Below are 22426 nucleotides of genomic sequence, written 5' to 3'. Positions count from 1 at the left end.
GGGAAACCATGGAAGCACCGGGAAAGGGCTAGCAGAGGGAAGGTTAGCTGCCAGGGCACTGATAGCTACAGGGCCTATGCTAGCTGTACTGCTACATCAACATAGAGGCTGCGCTAGCTGCCGGAGCTAGGCTGGCAGACAGGGCTGGACCAGCATGAGAGCACAAGCTAGCTGGAAGGACAGTCCTAGCTGTGTGAGAAAAACTGACCTTGCTAGCTGAAAGGGCAGTCCTAGCAGTGGGATAAACTACACAAAAAAAAGTGGAGGCCATGCAGAGGGACCGGGTTAGCTGCTTGGGCCTGGCTAGCTACAGGGCCTATGCCAGCTGCAAGGCTGCATTAACATAGAGGCTGTGCTAACAGCCGGGGCCAAGCTAGCAGACCGGGGCCATGCAGAGGGAAACTGGGTTAGCCGCCAGGGCATGGCTAGCTACAGGGCCTATGCCAGCAGCAAGGGCTGCATAAACATAGAGGCTGTGCTAGCAGCCGGGGCTAAGCTAGCAGACAGGGGCTCTGCTGAGGGACTGGGTTAGCTGCCAGGGCATGGCTAGCTACAGGGGGGTCAAACAGAGCAAAACGGGAAGCAAACAGGGGAGCTAACCGGGGAGACTAACAAGCTAAACAGGGGAGTAACAGGCTAACAAGGGAGCTAAACAGGACTAACAGGGAAGCTAAACTGGGCAAACAGGGAAGCTAACAGGGCTAACAGGGGAGCTAGAGGGGACAAGAAAAAAAAGGCAAACTCAACATACACCGTCTGTGCTGGCTGGGGTCGTCGATTTGGTGGGGTCGTACTGTTATGGTTTGTAACCGACCCCAATCGCACAACACAAGACAGGTATGATGGTTTGCCAAGAAACAGATATTTATTTAGAACAGGGAAAAAGGGCACTGTCCCTTTAAGGGAGAAAACACAAAACACTGGAATAACACAAGAGGGGAAGGTAAAGTGCCTTTAAGAGGCGGGCAGGAAAGGGAACACTAAGGGAAGGTAAGGGAACGCCTAAGGGAAGGTTAAGGGAACGCCTAAGGGAAGGTTAAGGGAACGCCTAAGGGAACGCCTAAGGGAAGGTTAAGGGAACGCCTTGGGAACAGAGGACTAGAGACTAGGAGAACTAGGGAAAGAGGACTAGGGACTAGAGACAGAGGACTAGGGACTAGGAGAACTAGGGACAAGGAACTAGGTGGAACTAGAAGGGGAGAACTTGGGACCAGGAACTAGGTGGAACTAGAAGGGGAGAACTAGGGGCAGAGGGGACTGAGGCCCGCGGAGGCGGGCTGGGGAACAGGGAGGAACTGGGGACAGAGAACCGCGGAGGCGGGCTGGGGACAGGGAGGAACTGGGGACTGGTGGGAAAACATCTGGGCCGCTCTGCAGAACAGAGGAGAGGGTTAATATTCAAAGGGAACAAACAGAGCAGATGCAGAACAGTCCAAATAACAAAGTAACAAAGTAAATACTATCTTCGTGTGAACAAACACACAGTGGGAGATGAAATGTCCAAAATAATATCCACGAGAGAACAAAACAGAGTGGGAGATGAAATGTCCAAAACTAATAACTAAGTGAGAACTAAAGGGGGCAATACGCTGGGGAACAGCAGCGGGACGAGGGCAAGGGGCATTACGCTGAGTGAGTGACATCACAATCAAAACTCACCCAGGCGTATGCGTAAAGGTACAGGGACAGCAGCGGGAACGGGGGCAAGGGCACTACGCTGAGTGAGTGACATCACAATCAAAACTCACCCAGGCGTATGCGTAAAGGTACAGGGACAGCAGCGGGAACGGGGGCAAGGGCACTACGCTGAGTGAGTGACATCACAATCAAAACTCACCCAGGCGTATGCGTAAAGGTAAGGGACAGCAGCGGGAACGGGGGCAAGGGCACTACGCTGAGTGAGTGACATCACAATCAAAACTCACCCAGGCGTATGCGTAAAGGTAAGGGACAGCAGCGGGGCGAGGGCATCGCCACCGGGTGGCTGGCTGTCCGAGCCGAGGAACAGAGTGCTGGAACAGTGGCGGTGACGAGGGAGTCGTCCACCGGGTAGCCGACTGTCGGAGCCGAGGAACAGAGTGCTGGAACAGTGGCGGTGACGAGGGAGTCGTCCACCGGGTAGCCGACTGTCGGAGCCGAGGAACAGAGTGCTGGAACAGTGGCGGTGACGAGGGTGTCGTCCACCGGGTAGCCGCTGTCGGAGCCGAGGAACAGAGTGCGCGCCACACCTTGGTGTGCGCGTCGGAACAGTGGCGGTGGCGAGGGCGTCGTCCACCGGGTAGCCGCTGTCGGAGCCGAGGAACAGAGTGCGCGCCACACCTTGGTGTGCGCGTCGGAACAGTGGCGGTGGCGAGGGCGTCGTCCACCGGGTAGCCGCTGTCGGAGCCGAGGAACAGAGTGCGCGCCACACCTTGGTGTGCGCGTCGGAACCGAGAGACGCCTCGGGGTGCGTCTGCGAGGAGGAGTGTGCCAAGCACGAAGGTCTGGAAGATGCGCGTCGGCGCGCTGAGGTCTGGAGAGCGTGCCAAGCTCGAAGGTCTGGAAGATGCGCGTCTGTGCGCTGGTACGGAGGAGCGTGCCAAGCTCGAAGGTCTGGAAGATGCGCGTCAGTGCGCTGGTACGGAGGAGCGTGCCAAGCTCGAAGGTCTGGAAGATGCGCGTCAGGGCGCTGGTACGGAGGAGCGTGCCAAGCTCGAAGGTCTGGAAGATGCGCGTCTGTGCGCTGGTACGGAGGAGCGTGCCAAGCTCGAAGGTCTGAAGTGGAACACTGGAATACCTCCCGTAGAGGATTAGAGAGCGCAGTACAGTGTCTCCCTCCAGGCAAACGGCGGCAGGTGGCGAAGGCTTGAGCGCATCTGGCGCGCTGGTCTGGAGTGGAACACTGGAATACCTCCCGTAGAGAATTAGAGAGCGCAGTACAATGTCTCCCTCCAGGCAAACGGCGACAGGTGGCCAAGGCCCTTGAAGATGCGCGTTGCGCGCTGGTGACTGGAGAGCATCCATCTTACAGCATTGGTAGACCAGAGGATCTCCCGAAAAAGTCTAGATGTTAGAGAATATGACTCAGCATGAATACAACACGACCCCACGCCAAAACGAGGGGAAGCGCCCTGGTATTTAAAGCCCACAGGGGGACTAATTAGCCTGCCATCACAGGTGCGAGAGATAATAGAATATCAAACAGGTGTGGCCACTAAGGGTAAGGAACGAGAGGGTGGGGGCTAGAGAGAGTGAGTAGGGAATTCCTAACAGTAGGCTTAAAGAAGACAGAGAAAAGGTAGTGAGCAGCGGGCAAAACCTCACAATATTAGCATAGTAGGTAGTAAATACATTAGCATAGTAGATAGTAGTATAGACATATTAGCATAGTAGGTAGTAGTATAGACATATTAGCATAGTAGGTAGTAGTATAGACATATTAGCATAGTAAATAGAAGTATAGACATATTAGCACAGTAGGTAGTAGTATAGACATATTAGCATAGTAGGTAGTAGTATAGGGATGGTAGATTACTTAGTAGCAAAGTGCATAATAGTAAAAGACAGACAAGATCGTTTTCTTCTTTCTTCAGATATTGATTGAAGAAGTGTGTTTTTAGTCGACGGTGGAAAGGTTTGGGCAGGTTTCGGCTGTCCTGACTGTGGTGGGAAGTTTTTTCCACCATTGTGGAGCGAGGACAGAGAATAGCCTGCTTCTCTTTGATCACCCCCCCCCCCCCCCCCCCCCCTCCCCTCAGGAGCTACTTTCAGAATTCAAAAGGGACCATTACGTATTGGAGTTCATTCACCCACAGTTTAAAAAAAAGAAAAAGCAGGAACTTCAAGCGCTGCTTGAATTCAAGCCCTTCCCGTTCACGGAGACGTGGACAGGGAGAGGAACGGACCTATACCCTGCCCTCTTCTCTCCATCCTCCAATCACAACTGTTGCTCCCCTCGGACAAACATGTCTGAGGGAAGCGATGGTTGAACTTGTGATCGGAGGATCAAGAAAAGAGGGCATTTGCAGTTTCTACAACAGTAGAGGTTTCCTGGTACCAAAACAATATGGGGTGTTTTCTGAGAGTTTTGAAGAGTTTCAACAAGTTAAAACATTTTTTTTAATTTTTTTTATACACTTTTTCTCCTCCTGTTTTTCTGTGTTTTTCTCCCATTCCAATTTAGTTGTTATGCCAATTCCCCCCTCCCCTTCCTGGTCGTTGCTCGCATGTGCCCCCCACTGGCCGGTCTAGGGAGGGTTGATAGATACTATCACATGTCCCCTCCGATACATGCAGAGTCAGCCAGCAACTTTTTTTCACCTGCCAGCGCGGACTCTCATTGGTGAGGTGTAACGTGTGGGAGGCTCACACTACCCTCACCATCTCCCTCCCTCGCTGTGCAGGCGCCCTGACCGACCTGTAGGAGTCGCTGTTTACAACGACCAGAATACCACCCCACCGGCTTCCCTCCCGCTGACTCTGCCAATTGAGCCAGTATGACGGCCGGCCAAGCCGGAGGCAACGCTGACAGCCGGATTCGATACCAGTGTCTACAGGACATCAGGATAGTCGCTACACTGTATCTTCATCTTACTGTATCTATCTTCATCTTACTGTATCTTCATCTTACTGTATCTATCTTCATCTTACTGTATCTATCTTCATCTTACTGCATCTTCATCTTACTGTATCTATCTTCATCTTACTGCATCTTCATCTTACTGTATCTATCTTCATCTTACTGTATCTTCATCTTACTGTATCTATCTTCATCTTACTGTATCTATCTTCATCTTACTGCATCTTCATCTTACTGTATCTATCTTGACTCATCACTTGTATTATGCTAAATACTTGAATTAAATGGGAACTTCACCCAACGGCAGGTGACAGACTCAACAATGTGTATTTTCTAAATTGCGCGTCAAAGACGAGGCATCCCCGCACCCAACGGAGCGTCTACAGGACATCAGGATAGTCGCTACACTGTATCTTCATCTTACTGTATCTATCTTCATCTTACTGTATCTTCATCTTACTGTATCTATCTTCATCTTACTGTATCTATCTTCATCTTACTGTATCTATCTTCATCTTACTGTATCTATCTTCATCTTAATGCATCTATCTTCATCTTACTGTATTTATCTTCATCTTACTATATCTATCTTCATCTTACTGTATCTATCTTCATCTTACTGCATCTATCTTCATCTTACTATATCTATCTTCATCTTACTGTATCTATCTTCATCTTACTGTATCTTCATCTTACTGTATCTTCATCTTACTGTATCTATCTTCATCTTACTGTATCTATCTTCATCTTACTGTATCTATCTTCATCTTACTGTATCTATCTTCATCTTACTGTATCATCATCTTACTGTATCTTCATCTTACTGTATTTATCTCCATCTTACTGTATCTTCATCTTCATCTTACTGTATCTGTATCTTCATCTTACTGTATCTATCTTCATCTTACTGTATCTTCATCTTACTGTATCTATCTTCATCTTACTGTATCTATCTTCATCTTACTGTATCTTCATCTTACTGTATCTATCTTCATCTTACTGTATCTTCATCTTACTGTATCTATCTTCATCTTACTGTATCTTCATCTTACTGTATCTTCATCTTAGTGTATCTATCTTCATCTTACTGCATCTTCATCTTAGTGTATCTATCTTCATCTTACTGTATCTATCTTCATCTTACTGCATCTTCATCTTAGTGTATCTATCTTCATCTTACTGTATCTATCTTCATCTTACTGTATCTATCTTCATCTTACTGTATCTATCTTCATCTTACTGTATCTTCATCTTACTGTATCTATCTTCATCTTACTGTATCTATCTTCATCTTACTGTATCTATCTTCATCTTACTGTATCTTCATCTTACTGTATCTATCTTCATCTTACTGTATCTATCTTCATCTTACTGTATCTTCATCTTACTGTATCTATCTTCATCTTACTGTATCTATCTTCATCTTACTGTATCTATCTTCATCTTACTGTATCTTCATCTTACTGTATCTATCTTCATCTTACTGTATCTATCTTCATCTTACTGCATCTTCATCTTACTGTATCTGTAACTGAGGGGTACAATTCCCTGACTGTATTGATAAGTATGGTATTATTAAACCACTACCTCTTGTACTTTAACTTCTGGCCATCCAGTACATGATATAGATATGATGAACACTTTCCCACCTGATGAAACGAAGTCCACACAAATGTACAAATCGAATATTTTATATAGCAAAGGGTATATACAACGTTCACTTGATGACATTTATGATTTGAAATGCACTTGTATGGCAAATGAGTATTCGTAGGTAAATCAACATTGAATGTCCAATCTCTGGTTACGCAGGGAGTAAGTATACAACCCGGTTCTTTAGGGAACTATAGCGATGGTACTTAAATGATTATAGCTGGATACACTAAGGGGGGGGGGGGTCCCGCTGGTTGTAAGACAGTAGGAGGGGGGGTTAGAAGAGCCGCTGGCGGTATCCCATCTGGCCGACGATTTCTTGGGAGAATTCAGAGTCCTGAACACGATGCCCACAGAACCTCGGTCCGCAGATGAATACAGCTGGACCCTCTGGTGGACGGTAGCTGCCGGTCCACAACGGAGAGACGTGAGGCGACCTCACTGGTGTAGAGCGCCGTCTCACCTGGACTCCTCTCCGGGGGGTAGTTCCAACACTCAGCAGTGTTGGCCGTTATCCATGGAATAATCAAAGCACCCAAAGCATGTAGATAATCCAAGCCGTGGAAGGCTCGCCGTCGTCCGGGTAAAGTAATCCAATGTACAGGTCCACTCGTCCTGGCCCGGAGCTCCTCGGATGCAAGCACCACAAGTGGTCTGCCCAGCCTGGTTAAGACTCCAGATAACGTCAGGAACGATGGGGGTGCTGCTCACTTTATAACTCTAACCGAACGATGCACCATACATAATAGACTATTATTAGCTTAATAGAAATACGTCCAACTCGACGGTATAGTGCCAAACTATGACAATTCAACTATTAATCCACACGATATCTCAATGCCTATTCTGAGGCCAAGTAGGCCTTACTGCACCACACGTGCGTCGTGGGTGAGGCTTCGCGTCTGTTACTAGGTTGGAGGGTAAAGAACTAATGGACTAAAAGAAAGTTCTACTTTACTTGCGCCATATATATATGCGCTGTGAACAAATAGTACCATTCGTATTTCGCCAGACGTATTCCTACGCGGAACCGGGCTTGCCACGACATGTTGGTCGGCACGATTGAACTTGAACCTAGGGGTATGGCTGCTGGCGCCAGGTTCTCGTCCAATGGTAGAATGAAACTATTATGGGCTGTTTAGTAGACTAAAGGGATATTCAGTGCATATTGTACAAGGAATATACAGGGGATATCAAACGATATACAAATACTATTAAATATATATCCATAAATAAATATATATATTCGGTTTAATCTGATCCTTCACAACAGCCGCCCCCTAATTAGTCCCACCTAATTAGCTAAGCAGAGACAGATTAACCGCACTGTCTACCACTCAAGGTCCGCTGTAAGGGTCAGTCAACTCACAAAGTCATGGGGTCATGGTCATCATCGATAGTATCTGGGAGTCGGGGCAGTTCTATTAGCCTCGCCACGGGTCGTGTGTAAGTTCGCCCTTGGATGAGTACTTCAGCTGCTCGGACCTTGCCATCGGCACCGGTGATCACTTTGCTTACACGGCCAGCCGGCCACATAGCTCTGGGTAGTGACTGGTCGATAATCATGACGACTGTTCCTTCTGTCAAATTGTCTCTCTCTTTTACCCACTTCTGGCGGGTCTGTAGAGACGGTAGGTAGTGGAGTAGGAAGCTGCTCCAAAACTTGTCAGCTAGTACTTGACTGTACCTCCACATTCTTCGGCCGTTCGCTTCTTCAGGCCTGTACATTGTCTGGGGTAGCGCGGGGTCCAGCCGCCCCATTAAGAGTGTGTTGGGGGTGACTGGGTCGACATCTGCTACATCACTGGAGACGTAACCGAGGGGTTTTGAGTTCAATACTCCCTCGATCTCCGTGAGGACTGTCATTAGGACTTCCTCCGCCACAGTCTGGGCCCCAAGCACGGCGTACAGGGCTGTCTTTATAGAACGTACTTCTCGTTCCCAGGTTCCACCGAAGTGGGGTGCGTTCGGGGGATTAAACTGGAAGTCAATCTGGGATGGAGCGAGGTGGGTCTTAAGTTCTGGGCCCATAGCTTGGAAGCTCTCTCTCAGCTCTCTTTCTCCGCCTTTGAAGTTTGTCCCGTGATCAGACAACAATGTAGACGGTTTTCCTTTCCGTGATGTGAATCTTCGGAAGGCCATAAGGAATGAGTCTGTGCTCATGGTCGGAAGGAGCTCGATATGTATCGCTCTGGTGGTCATGCATTTGAATACAATACCCCACCGCTTCTCGGTTCCTCTTCCTCTCTTTATATACAACGGGCCAAAACAGTCCATGCCTGTGGAGTGGAATGGCTTGTCGCCGAGTCGGAGGCGACAGGGGGGTAAGTCAGCCATCCGTGGTATGCTGGGCTGCGCGCGCCACTTTCGGCAGTCTAGACAGGTTCGCTGGAAGCGTCGCACCGCTTCTCTTCCTTGAAGTATCCAATAGCGACGTCTGATCTCCGCGAAGACTCTCTCTGCTCCTGCGTGGTGTACATCCTCGTCGTATTTCTTTATGATCAGCTCTGTGACCTTGTGTCGGCTGTTCAAGACTATCGGGTACTTAATGTCATCCGGTAGATCGGGGGCTCTCCGCAGGCGACCACCCACTCTGATGAGATTATGGGCGTCACTCTCGGGTGCCAGGTGGAGCAGTCTGCTGTCTGATGGGACGGGCTTTCCTCCCTGTAGACAGTCTAGCTCATCGGGGAACGAGTCTCTCTGGGCTCGTTGTAGTAGAAGTTCTGCTTCTTCGTAGTCAGCTGCTGAAATGTCAGTGGTGGACTGAATCTCTGGGTGGTGCCACAGGAATGTCTTTTGCTGCGCACTCTCTAGGGTAATGCAGTCATCTATGTTGGGGTCTGTGGAGGCGACTGTGCTCAGTCCACAGAACATAGGTTTCTTGTTCTCAGCCTCCTCGTTACTTGCTTCCCGTGGGGTGGGCGTAGGCCACTCTTCTTCCGGGAGCTTGAGGAATTCTGGTCCGTCACTGTAGATGTTGCGACGGGTGAGGTCATCCAGAGACATTCCCCGGGTGATGACGTCAGCTGGGTTGTGTTTGGTGTCCACATACCGCCAGCTCGCTGCTTCTGTTAACTCTTGAATCTCGGTGACTCTGACTCCCACGAAGACTTTGTATCTGCATGAATCAGACTTGATCCATGTGAGTACTGTCGTGGAATCTGACCACAAGATTGTTCTGTGCACCGGAATGGTGAGTTCACGTTGGATTAACGTGGCTAGATGCGCTCCTGCTAGGGCTGCGCAGAGCTCTAGACGCGGGATAGATTGTTGCTTTCGTGGGGCTATTCTTGAGCGAGCCAGGATGAAAGCAGTGTGTATCTTTCCTCCCTTCTCTTGGGCACGCAAGTAGGCCACCGATCCATAGGCTACTTCGGAGGCGTCGCTGAAGACGTGTAGATCAATCTTGCATGTCTCTGGCCTCACTGTGGATGGGAAGTAGCTGCGGCGTATATTGACGCCTGGGAGTGAGCGGAGTTCCGTCTCCCACTCTCTCCATGTTGAGGCAAGGTGTGCGGGTATGGGGTCGTCCCAGCCCTGGTCCTTGTCCCATAGTGCTCGTACAATCATCTTTGCCCTGGTGGTGTAAGGTAGAATACATCCCAACGGGTCATATTGTCTGGCGAGTGTTCTGTACACACTCCGTCTGGTGGTCGGTGTCGCCGTCGACCTTCCCTGCTCTGGAGTCAGGGGTTTGTGTCTATAGTGGAGCGAGTCTGTTTTGAAGCGCCAGACTAGTCCTAGTGTCATTTCTTGGGCTTCTCCTGGGATGGTCGCCATCCAGGTCTCGCTGCTGGCAGCCTTGTCCGCGGGGGAGAGGCTGCGCAATACGTGCGGGTCACTGCTGGCCCACTGCCTGAGATCAAAGCCGCCTTTGATCAGGGAGGCGCGTAGCTTGATTAGGAGAGCCTCGGCTTCTTCTTGAGTCGAAACGCTTTGTAAACAGTTGTCCACGTAGAAACTGTTCTTCACACTGTGTCGGACCTCTTCATCTGCTGCTGGGTCCTCTGCGACGTGTTTCTGTAGTGCAAATGTAGCACAGCACGGGCTGCATGTGGTTCCGAAGGGGAGTACTTCCCACTGGTAGATGGTTGGGTTCTCATCTCCGATCCTCTCTCTCCATAGGAACCGCAGCAGGGGCTTGTCCTCCTCCACTAGTCTCACCTGCAGGAACATCCCTTTGATATCCCCGCTGATAGCCACCTTGTCCTGGCGGAAGCGCAGTAGCACGCCTAGTAGGGAGGGGCCGAGTGTGGGGCCGGGCAAGAGCTCTTTATTCAGATTTTGGGATCCGATCTGGTAGCTGCAGTTAAACACAATGCGATCCTTGCCGTTGTGGTGGGCCTTGTGATGCGGCACGTACCATGATTCGGTCGTCTGATCGGCCTCTTTAATGTCAATCTTTGTCACGTGTCCCGCTGTGATTAGCTTCTCAATCTCAGCGCGGTACACACCCTCTTGAGCGGGGTCTTTGGCTAGGCGCCGCTCCGTGTTCAATAGATAGCGCTCCGTGGCGTCTTTCTTTGCGTGAAAGGTGGGCATTCCCTCTCGCCTCAGGAGTGGAGTTGCGTATCTCATCACTCCGCCGACTGTGACTCTCTTTGTCCCTTGCTCGAGTAGGTTGATGGCGTAAATGTCTTCTTTAGAACGAATATCTTTCTTTTCGTTCTTAAAGGGCATTGTCTCTAGTGTCCATCGCCTCTCGACATGCTGCAGGAGAGTGGTGTCTTCTTCTGTCGTTCTGGAGTGGAGGCAGCTAGTGGCTGCTGTTCGGTTGAGAGATTTAGCGAGGGGGCCTTGTAGTGTCCACCCTAGGCGGGTCTCGACTGCTGCAGGACAGCCTCGGGGTCCTGTATGGACCCGGTCAATCGGGACTATGAGTTCTGCATGGTCGGAGCCTATCAGCAGGGTCGGGGTAGCGCCGTCTATGAGCGGGATAGGTAGTTGACGCAGGTGTACATATTTATCCATCAACTTGGCGATGGGGTAGGTGTACTGCGATAGTCCTATTTCTTGGCTGGTGAAAGCATTTGTAATCCTATACCGTCGCTCTGGCTGCCCGTTTGCTGCGATAGTGAAGGAGACATTCTCGCCCTTTATCGTCTTTAAATCTCTTCTTATTGTCCGAATCGTCATTTGGTTCTCGCTCCCCCGCAGTCCCAGCTGGGCCGCAGCGGACGCGAGCAGAAGGGTCTTCTCTGACCCGTCATCAAGGACGGCGTAAGTGTCCATGACTTTATCTTGGTAGCTCAATGTCACACGGACTACCTTTAAGAGCACTTGGGCGCCGCTGCTGCTGGCGGGGTCAATGTACATGACACTTGCCTTGGTGCCGCTCGATGGTGCAGGTGAAGGCCGTCTTCTGTTACTGTCGTGTAGTATATCTAGATGGGCTCCGTCGCACCGACTGCACCTTTTCTTTAGGCGGCATTCGGCTGCCATGTGACTGCGCGCACATCGGTAACAGCGCCTGTTGGACTTTATCCATTGACTCACTTCTTCTGCATTCATCTTTGTGAACAGGTCACATTGTGACAGCCAGTGTTCTTTCTCACAGTAGGGGCACACCATCTTCCACTTCTCTTTTCTCGAGGGGGTACTGTGGCTCTTACTGCTCGGTACTGACTCTGATTGGTGCATGACAGTCACCGATCTTCTTCCATCATTTATTCTCCTGGGTCCCTCTCTGGAGCTTGGCGTGCTCCGCCCGAACGTATCCAGTCGTAAGCTGCTGACTTCTCTCGCCAGGAAGTCGGCTAGATCAAGGAGGGATGGTTCGGGGCCGTTAGGATCCCGGTAGTCCCTCTGCCGCCTAAAACGCTCTTGTCTTGCGGGTGGCAGCTTCTCCAAAATCCTCTCGACGTTAGAGTTGGCGTATAGCTCATGCATGCCCTTTTCCCGTTGCGCTCCCAGCATCCCTACCAGGGACTGCACTTTGATTGACAGGTCGTCTAATGAGCGATTGTCTGTTGCTGGGGGTAGGCGATCAATATGCCTTATCTCTTGGATTACGTAATCCCATATACGTCCATATCTCTGGTCCAGCGCTGCTAGGGCCGCGGTGTATGGGGTCGTAGAGGTGGCATAGGCTAGCGCTATATTGTGCGCTCGCGGTACTTTCAGGTGCTTCAGTAATATTGCATACTTGTGGCGTTCATCAGCGACATCCACCATCATTGTCTCTAAGCACATCCGGAGCTCCGTGTACTGTGCTCGATTCTCATAGGTGAAGTCTGGAAATGACGGCGTGGCAATGTATGACGCCGTGGATGGCTGATACATCGGCGAGCGTTGGGGGAGAGACCTCCTAGGCGAGTCCCCTCTTGCGCCTCTCTGTGGGCTGGTACCGACAGGGTACCATGGCCCGCTGGTCCAGGTGCTATTCCTCGGGGCTGGTCGTGCGTCATGCTCACCCGTGAATAGAGTCGGGGGTCTGTAGCGCAGCGCCGCGGGGGTATAGCCTGGGCTGTACTGGACCTCCTGGTCCGGTGGAGTACTGTGCTGTCGTCGGGCTTGGTTCTCCTCCTCTCCCTCTTCTTCCTCTATCAGGTCTTCCAGATCCTGTAGTCGTTTATTTAGCTTCTCCGCAGTGTATGCCGCTCCTTCCTTGTAGCTGGGTCTCGCTTGGACCGGTCTGGGAAGGGGGTCTGCGGGGGGTATAGGCTTGGTCTGTTGGTCAAGTTCAGGGTCGCTTGCTCGGTTAGGAGACGCTGCCCTTGACTGTTGTCTCGACGAGTTCCTTGAACCCCTGGCGGAGGGAGAGGGTGTTGCCTTGAGGATCAGCTGCTCCATTAGCTGCGCTTGTAACTTGTCGCGCTCGACTTCGCGCTTGGTGAGATCTGCTTCTCTTTGGGCACCGGCAGCGGCGCGCTGGGCGTCGGCCCGGTCTCTTGCCATATTCTCTTCCGTCTGAAGGCGTCTCATCTCCAGGCGTATGCGCTCTTCTTCGCTCCGTTGCTGTGCTTGGAGTCGATCGCGTTCGCCCTGAAGTCGATCGCGTTCACCCTGAAGTCGATCGCGTTCGGTAGAGGCTGTCAGGCTGACGAGGAACGCCTGTTGTAGCATCCTCTCCGCTTCGCTGGGGGAAGGCGGTTGTGGAGGTGAGCCGCTCCTGGGTGAGCCGCTCCTGGGTGTACTCGTTGGGGAGTCCTGGAGCTCTATTTCCTCGGCGCTCTCCTCCTCTTCTTCCGTGCAGAGTTCTCTCTCTGTAGGGTTGTCTTCCTCCCGGGGCTGGTCGGGGACTACTTCTTCGGTATTGGCGGGGGGTAAAGGCATGTCAGCTCCCTCCTGGTCCCCACCGTGCGCTTGGTCAGTTACATTAGAACCTACTAGGGCCTCTGTGGTCGGGGAAACCTGGTCGTTAAGGTCAGACATAATTTTACGTTCTACTTTTACCGCGTTTACCGTTTGTCGAAGGCTAGGTAGTTGACTGACAGCGTAATCCTCTAAGTACTGAGGTGGCTGTCGTCTGCGCTGCGGGCGTTCTACGTTAGGAGGACCGTTTCGTGGAGTGTTCATCATAGGCCATTTTAATATTAATAACACTATATTAATATTACACTAGTTACCCTCCGGCTCGAAGGACCAATTGTAACTGAGGGGTACAATTCCCTGACTGTATTGATAAGTATGGTATTATTAAACCACTACCTCTTGTACTTTAACTTCTGGCCATCCAGTACATGATATAGATATGATGAACACTTTCCCACCTGATGAAACGAAGTCCACACAAATGTACAAATCGAATATTTTATATAGCAAAGGGTATATACAACGTTCACTTGATGACATTTATGATTTGAAATGCACTTGTATGGCAAATGAGTATTCGTAGGTAAATCAACATTGAATGTCCAATCTCTGGTTACGCAGGGAGTAAGTATACAACCCGGTTCTTTAGGGAACTATAGCGATGGTACTTAAATGATTATAGCTGGATACACTAAGGGGGGGGGGGGTCCCGCTGGTTGTAAGACAGTAGGAGGGGGGGTTAGAAGAGCCGCTGGCGGTATCCCATCTGGCCGACGATTTCTTGGGAGAATTCAGAGTCCTGAACACGATGCCCACAGAACCTCGGTCCGCAGATGAATACAGCTGGACCCTCTGGTGGACGGTAGCTGCCGGTCCACAACGGAGAGACGTGAGGCGACCTCACTGGTGTAGAGCGCCGTCTCACCTGGACTCCTCTCCGGGGGGTAGTTCCAACACTCAGCAGTGTTGGCCGTTATCCATGGAATAATCAAAGCACCCAAAGCATGTAGATAATCCAAGCCGTGGAAGGCTCGCCGTCGTCCGGGTAAAGTAATCCAATGTACAGGTCCACTCGTCCTGGCCCGGAGCTCCTCGGATGCAAGCACCACAAGTGGTCTGCCCAGCCTGGTTAAGACTCCAGATAACGTCAGGAACGATGGGGGTGCTGCTCACTTTATAACTCTAACCGAACGATGCACCATACATAATAGACTATTATTAGCTTAATAGAAATACGTCCAACTCGACGGTATAGTGCCAAACTATGACAATTCAACTATTAATCCACACGATATCTCAATGCCTATTCTGAGGCCAAGTAGGCCTTACTGCACCACACGTGCGTCGTGGGTGAGGCTTCGCGTCTGTTACTAGGTTGGAGGGTAAAGAACTAATGGACTAAAAGAAAGTTCTACTTTACTTGCGCCATATATATATGCGCTGTGAACAAATAGTACCATTCGTATTTCGCCAGACGTATTCCTACGCGGAACCGGGCTTGCCACGACATGTTGGTCGGCACGATTGAACTTGAACCTAGGGGTATGGCTGCTGGCGCCAGGTTCTCGTCCAATGGTAGAATGAAACTATTATGGGCTGTTTAGTAGACTAAAGGGATATTCAGTGCATATTGTACAAGGAATATACAGGGGATATCAAACGATATACAAATACTATTAAATATATATCCATAAATAAATATATATATTCGGTTTAATCTGATCCTTCACAACAGTATCTATCTTCATCTTACTGTATCTATCTTCATCTTACTGCATCTTCATCTTACTGTATCTATCTTCATCTTACTGTATCTATCTTCATCTTACTGTATCTATCTTCATCTTACTGTATCTTCATCTTACTGTATCTATCTTCATCTTACTGCATCTTCATCTTACTGTATCTATCTTCATCTTACTGCATCTTCATCTTACTGTATCTATCTTCATCTTACTGTATCTATCTTCATCTTACTGTATCTATCTTCATCTTACTGCAGCTTCATCTTACTGTATCTATCTTCATCTTACTGCATCTTCATCTTACTGTATCTATCTTCATCTTACTGTATCTTCATCTTACTGTATCTTCATCTTACTGTATCTATCTTCATCTTAGTGTATCTATCTTCATCTTACTGCATCTTCATCTTATTGTATCTATCTTCATCTTACTGTATCTATCTTCATCTTACTGCATCTTCATCTTAGTGTATCTATCTTCATCTTACTGCATCTTCATCTTACTGTATCTATCTTCATCTTACTGTATCTATCTTCATCTTACTGTATCTTCATCTTACTGTATCTATCTTCATCTTACTGTATCTATCTTCATCTTACTGTATCTATCTTCATCTTACTGTATCTTCATCTTACTGTATCTATCTTCATCTTACTGTATCTATCTTCATCTTACTGTATCTTCATCTTACTGTATCTATCTTCATCTTACTGTATCTATCTTCATCTTACTGTATCTATCTTCATCTTACTGTATCTTCATCTTACTGTATCTATCTTCATCTTACTGTATCTATCTTCATCTTACTGCATCTTCATCTTACTGTATCTATCTTCATCTTACTGTATCTATCTTCATCTTACTGCATCTTCATCTTACTGTATCTATCTTCATCTTACTGTATCTATCTTCATCTTACTGTATCTATCTTCATCTTACTGTATCTTCATCTTACTGTATCTATCTTCATCTTACTGCATCTTCATCTTACTGTATCTATCTTCATCTTACTGTATCTACCTTCATCTTACTGTATCTATCTTCATCTTACTGCATCTTCATCTTACTGTATCTATCTTCATCTTACTGCATCTTCATCTTACTGTATCTATCTTCATCTTACTGTATCTTCATCTTACTGCATCTTCATCTTACTGTATCTATCTTCATCTTACTGTATCTATCTTCATCTTACTGCATCTTCATCTTACTGTATCTATCTTCATCTTACTGCATCTTCATCTTACTGCATCTTCATCTTACTGTATCTATCTTCATCTTACTGCATCTTCATCTTACTGTATCTATCTTCATCTTACTGCATCTTCATCTTACTGTATCTATCTTCATCTTACTGCATCTTCATCTTACTGTATCTATCTTCATCTTACTGTATCTTCATCTTACTGTATCTATCTTCATCTTACTGTATCTATCTTCATCTTACTGTATCTATCTTCATCTTACTGCATCTTCATCTTACTGTATCTATCTTCATCTTACTGCATCTTCATCTTACTGTATCTATCTTCATCTTACTGTATCTTCATCTTACTGTATCTATCTTCATCTTACTGTATCTTCATCTTACTGTATCTATCTTCATCTTACTGTATCTATCTTCATCTTACTGTATCTTCATCTTACTGTATCTATCTTCATCTTACTGTATCTTCATCTTACTGTATCTATCTTCATCTTACTGCATCTTCATCTTACTGTATCTATCTTCATCTTACTGCATCTTCATCTTACTGTATCTATCTTCATCTTACTGTATCTTCATCTTACTGTATCTATCTTCATCTTACTGTATCTATCTTCATCTTACTGTATCTATCTTCATCTTACTGTATCTTCATCTTACTGTATCTATCTTCATCTTACTGTATCTATCTTCATCTTACTGCATCTTCATCTTACTGTATCTATCTTCATCTTACTGTATCTATCTTCATCTTACTGCATCTTCATCTAACTGTATCTATCTTCATCTTACTGTATCTATCTTCATCTTACTGTATCTTCATCTTACTGTATCTATCTTCATCTTACTGTATCTTCATCTTACTGTATCTTCATCTTACTGTATCTATCTTCATATTACTGTATCTATCTTCATCTTACTGCATCTTCATATTACTGTATCTATCTTCATCTTACTGTATCTTCATCTTACTGTATCTATCTTCATCTTACTGTATCTATCTTCATCTTACTGTATCTTCATCTTACTGTATCTATCTTCATCTTACTGTATCTATCTTCATCTTACTGTATCTATCTTCATCTTACTGTATCTTCATCTTACTGTATCTTCATCTTACTGTATCTATCTTCATCTTACTGTATCTATCTTCATCTTACTGTATCTTCATCTTACTGTATCTATCTTCATCTTACTGTATCTATCTTCATCTTACTGTATCTTCATCTTACTGTATCTATCTTCATCTTACTGTATCTTCATCTTACTGTATCTATCTTCATCTTACTGTATCTATCTTCATCTTACTGTATCTATCTTCATCTTACTGTATCTATCTTCATCTTACTGCATCTTCATCTTACTGTATCTTCATCTTACTGCATCTTCATCTTACTGTATCTATCTTCATCTTACTGCATCTTCATCTTACTGTATCTATCTTCATCTTACTGTATCTATCTTCATCTTACTGTATCTTCATCTTACTGTATCTATCTTCATCTTACTGTATCTATCTTCATCTTACTGTATCTATCTTCATCTTACTGTATCTTCATCTTACTGTATCTATCTTCATCTTACTGCATCTTCATCTTACTGCATCTTCATCTTACTGCATCTTCATCTTACTGTATCTATCTTCATCTTACTGCATCTTCATCTTACTGCATCTTCATCTTACTGTATCTATCTTCATCTTACTATATCTTCATCTTACTGTATCTGTATCTTCATCTTACTGTATCTATCTTCATCTTACTCTATCTTCATCTTACTGTATCTATCTTCATCTTACTGTATCTTCATCTTACTGCATCTTCATCTTACTGTATCTATCTTCATCTTACTGTATCTGTATCTTCATCTTACTGTATCTATCTTCATCTTACTGTATCTTCATCTTCATCTTACTGTATCTTCATTTTCATCTTACTGTATCTTCATCTTACTGTATTTATCTTCATCTTACTGTATCTATCTTCATCTTACTGTATCTGTATCTTACTGTATCTATCTTCATCTTACTGTATCTTCATCTTACTGTATCTTCATCTTACTGTATCTATCTTGATCGTACTGTATCTTCATCTTACTGTATCTTCATCTTACTGTATCTGTATCTTCATCTTACTGTATCTATCTTCATCTTACTGTATCTATCTTCATCTTACTGTATCTTCATCTTACTGTATCTTCATATTACTGTATCTATCTTCATCTTACTGTATCTATCTTCATCTTACTGTATCTTCATCTTACTGTATCTATCTTCATCTTACTGTATCTTCATCTTACTGTATCTTCATCTTACTGTATCTTCATCTTACTGTATCTATCTTCATCTTACTGTATCTATCTTCAACTTACTGTATCTATCTTCATCTTACTGTATCTATCTTCATCTTACTGTATCTGTATCTTCATCTTACTGTATCTATCTTCATCTTACTGTATCTTCATCTTACTGTATCTTCATCTTACTGTATCTTCATCTTACTGTATCTATCTTCATCTTACTGTATCTGTATCTTCATCTTACTGTATCTTCATCTTACTGTATCTTCATCTTACTGTATCTATCTTCATCTTACTGTATCTATCTTCATCTTACTGTATCTATCTTCATCTTACTGTATCTATCTTCATCTTACTGTATCTGTATCTTCATCTTACTGTATCTATCTTCATCTTACTGTATCTTCATCTTACTGTATCTATCTTCATCTTACTGTATCTATCTTCATCTTACTGTATCTATCTTCATCTTACTGTATCTTCATCTTACTGTATCTATCTTCATCTTACTGTATCACTCTGACAAGTTTAATTGACCTGACATGACCACCATTCATTGTGGTCATGTGGAATTGTGACAACTGTCAAATCTAGAGTGACGTAAAAGTGGCACGACTGTTCAGATTGAGAACAAATATATATCAGACCTGTATCTGATTCAGGACCACATATGAAAGTGGCCCAAATCAGAATTGAAAAGCTCAGTGGTTTGTGCTGTTCACACTTTTGTAAAACAAATCTGATCTGAGTCACAAATGAGGCAAAAGAAATAATCTGATTTGGGCCACTTTCGCTTGCTGCAGTGTGAACGTAGCCTTAGGACCAAACCAACCAATCAATGGAGTGAAAGGAGGCAGCGCTACATTGTGTGTGTGATTTTAAACCTTGTTATCTCAAACGTTAAGTTATTTTAGTCCCCTGCTGTCGCCTCTGGGAGCACGGGGTGGCACCGTGTTTCCTACTGCCCTTTTAGAGTGATTAATAATGCTCACATTCTCATTGTGTCTCTCACGCATATCCACAAAGGGAGAGAAGGGGTGGGGTGCGCACCTCAAAAGGTCACGGAGTGCCGGCACGTCTCCCAAGTGAACAACGTGGGAACGTGTCGCCCCGAGACATGACTCGAAATTGGGGCAAAGCCGTAGTGGGTACGTACGAACAGTGGAACTTGTGCAACGTTTTCTTTAACGCTTATTTTAGAACAATTCCGTTTCCATTCTATCTCCAATAGTTGACAGTCTGTTGCAAAAGTATAGACAAAGATACCATCACCATCACCTGCCACCTATTTAGCTGCATAGAGACCTTTGAGTCAGCTCAAATCACACATTTTATACAGTGAACATTTTATTGGATGAGATCTTTGCATGCAGCATCTTTTCTTCCTCTTTTCTGTTTGCTTGTCAAGCCGGTGTGTTTAGAGCAGCAGCACTACCCTAGGCCAGTGTTGTAGTACTAGAGTTCTTGACTGATTTTCAGGATTCGTGACTCGACTTTGACTTGAGCACTGATGACTCGGACTTGGACTCGAGCATTGACTGCATCCGGACTCGGAAGGTGCAGACGTGAACTCTGACTTGTTAATTGATAAATACAGTATTGATGGCTAGTGCATTTGTTTGGCTATTGTGTCACAAAGTAAATGAACTCCCTTTGAAATGGTGACCGCTGTGTCATTTATGTTTAATGTAGACCTTTTTTTATTTGTACGTCAGCTCTTTGACTGCCAGAGTCACGGAGTGGACTCAACCTCGATGACTTGGACTCGGACTAGGGGAATGGGGACTCGACTCGGGCTCTTCTTTGAATCATACAGAGTCAATGTTCCATTGGAGCCTGCGTAGCCCAAGGTTGGGTGCTACCAGTGGTGGTGAAGGAGGCAATTTCCACCCTACATTGTAAATCGCTTTGAGTGTCTAGAAAAGCGCTATATAAATGCAAGACATTTATTTAAAAAAATTGTATCCACTTTTTCTCCTTATTTTCTATTTTTCTCCCATCCCAATTTTGCCTCGCCAATTCTCCCTTCAATTCTCCCCTCCCCTGTCTTGAACGTTGCTAGACCATGCCTCCCACTGGTCGGCTGCAGTGAGGACCAAGCCTTGCATCACGTGTCCCCTCCGGTACACGAGGAGGCAGCCGTCGCATCTTTTCACCTGAACAGCGCGATCTCTCAGTGGCGAGGAGTGACGCGTGGGAGGCTCACGCTGCCCCCGATACTTCCTGATTCTGCTGTACAGGCGCACCAACCGACCTGTAGGAGTCGCTGTCCACAACGTCCGATCCCCACCCACCGGCTTTCCCACCCTCTAATACTGCCAATTGTATTAGTATGAACGACCAGCCAAGCCGGTAGAAACGCCGAGAGCTGGGCTCGATACCAGCATCTCCTGCGTTAGTGGCGAGCGCCTTGGCCACTGCGCCACTTAGCCGCCAGAAATGTATTAATTATGAATTCATTATTTGTCCATCGCACCACAGCGCTGACGTCCCGCAGCTTCAGAATGAACAGGAAGAGACAGGCGGCGTGTCCATGGCACCACAGCGCTGACGTCCCGCAGCTTCAGAATGAACAGGAAGAGACAGGCGGCGTGTCCATCGCACCACAGCGCTGACGTCCCGCAGCTTCAGAAAGAACAGGAAGAGACAGGGCGGCGTGTCCATCGCACCACAGCGCTGACGTCCGGCAGCTTCAGAACCGACGCCTGGTTTCAGATGCTGAGCATCCTTCGTTTTGAACTCTGACCCCTGTGTTCCACTGGGAAAATAACTTGTTTTCTGCGTGTGTATGAGAGCCATTCTACATAGCTACTTATACACATCCACATGACCCATATATAACTCTGTATGATAGCATGTTCAATGATGCTGTATATATATAATTTCTTTTTTTACCATATATATGTATATATCTCCATATCTGTCTGTACATACCTGTATATAATCCTTTTTACATATCTGTACATATTTAGGCAACGGAATTTTCGAGGCGATCAATGTGAATCTCTGTTCAAGCAGGAGGAGCCCCTACAAAAAAATAAAAAGGAAGACGTGTATCCACCAGTGGCGGTTCTAGACCCTTTTTAGGGGGGCCCCTAAATGTAATTTTAGTCCCCCTAAGATACAAAAAAATTTATTAAAAAAAATTATTTTCATTTTTTATTTTATTTTTTACATTTGTATTGTTTTTATTCTTGTTTTATTATTATTATTATTATTATTATTATTATTATTATTATTATTATTATTATTATTATTATTATTATTATTATTATTATTATTATTATTATTATTATTATTATTATTATTATTATTATTATTGTTATTATTATTATTATTATTATTATTATTATTATTATTATTATTATTATTATTATTATTATTATTATTATTATTATTATTATTATTATTATTACAGACATGGATTGCCGGTAGTAGCCTGTTGACCTCATTGGTTAACTATAAAAAAAAAAAAAAAAAATCATGGTAACGTCATGTCAAGTCCCAGTCCGACATTCAACACAAGACGTGGAAGCAGATGTAGCTAGCTACCTACTGTAACTAGTTTAGTAATAGTGAATTTGCTAGGGCTGATGGGCAACAAGACAAGTATGTTTAAAGGTTAGCTATAGCACTATATAGAATTACTGACTATTCTGACAGAGAACCTTGTCAAATTGGTCAAAATGGTGTTGGTGTAATAATAA

Source organism: Notolepis coatsorum (assembly GCF_963971535.1).
Source record: "Notolepis coatsorum genome assembly, chromosome: 10".
Classification (NCBI taxonomy): Eukaryota; Metazoa; Chordata; class Actinopteri; order Aulopiformes; family Paralepididae; genus Notolepis; species Notolepis coatsorum.
This window is presented reverse-complemented; position numbering follows the sequence as displayed.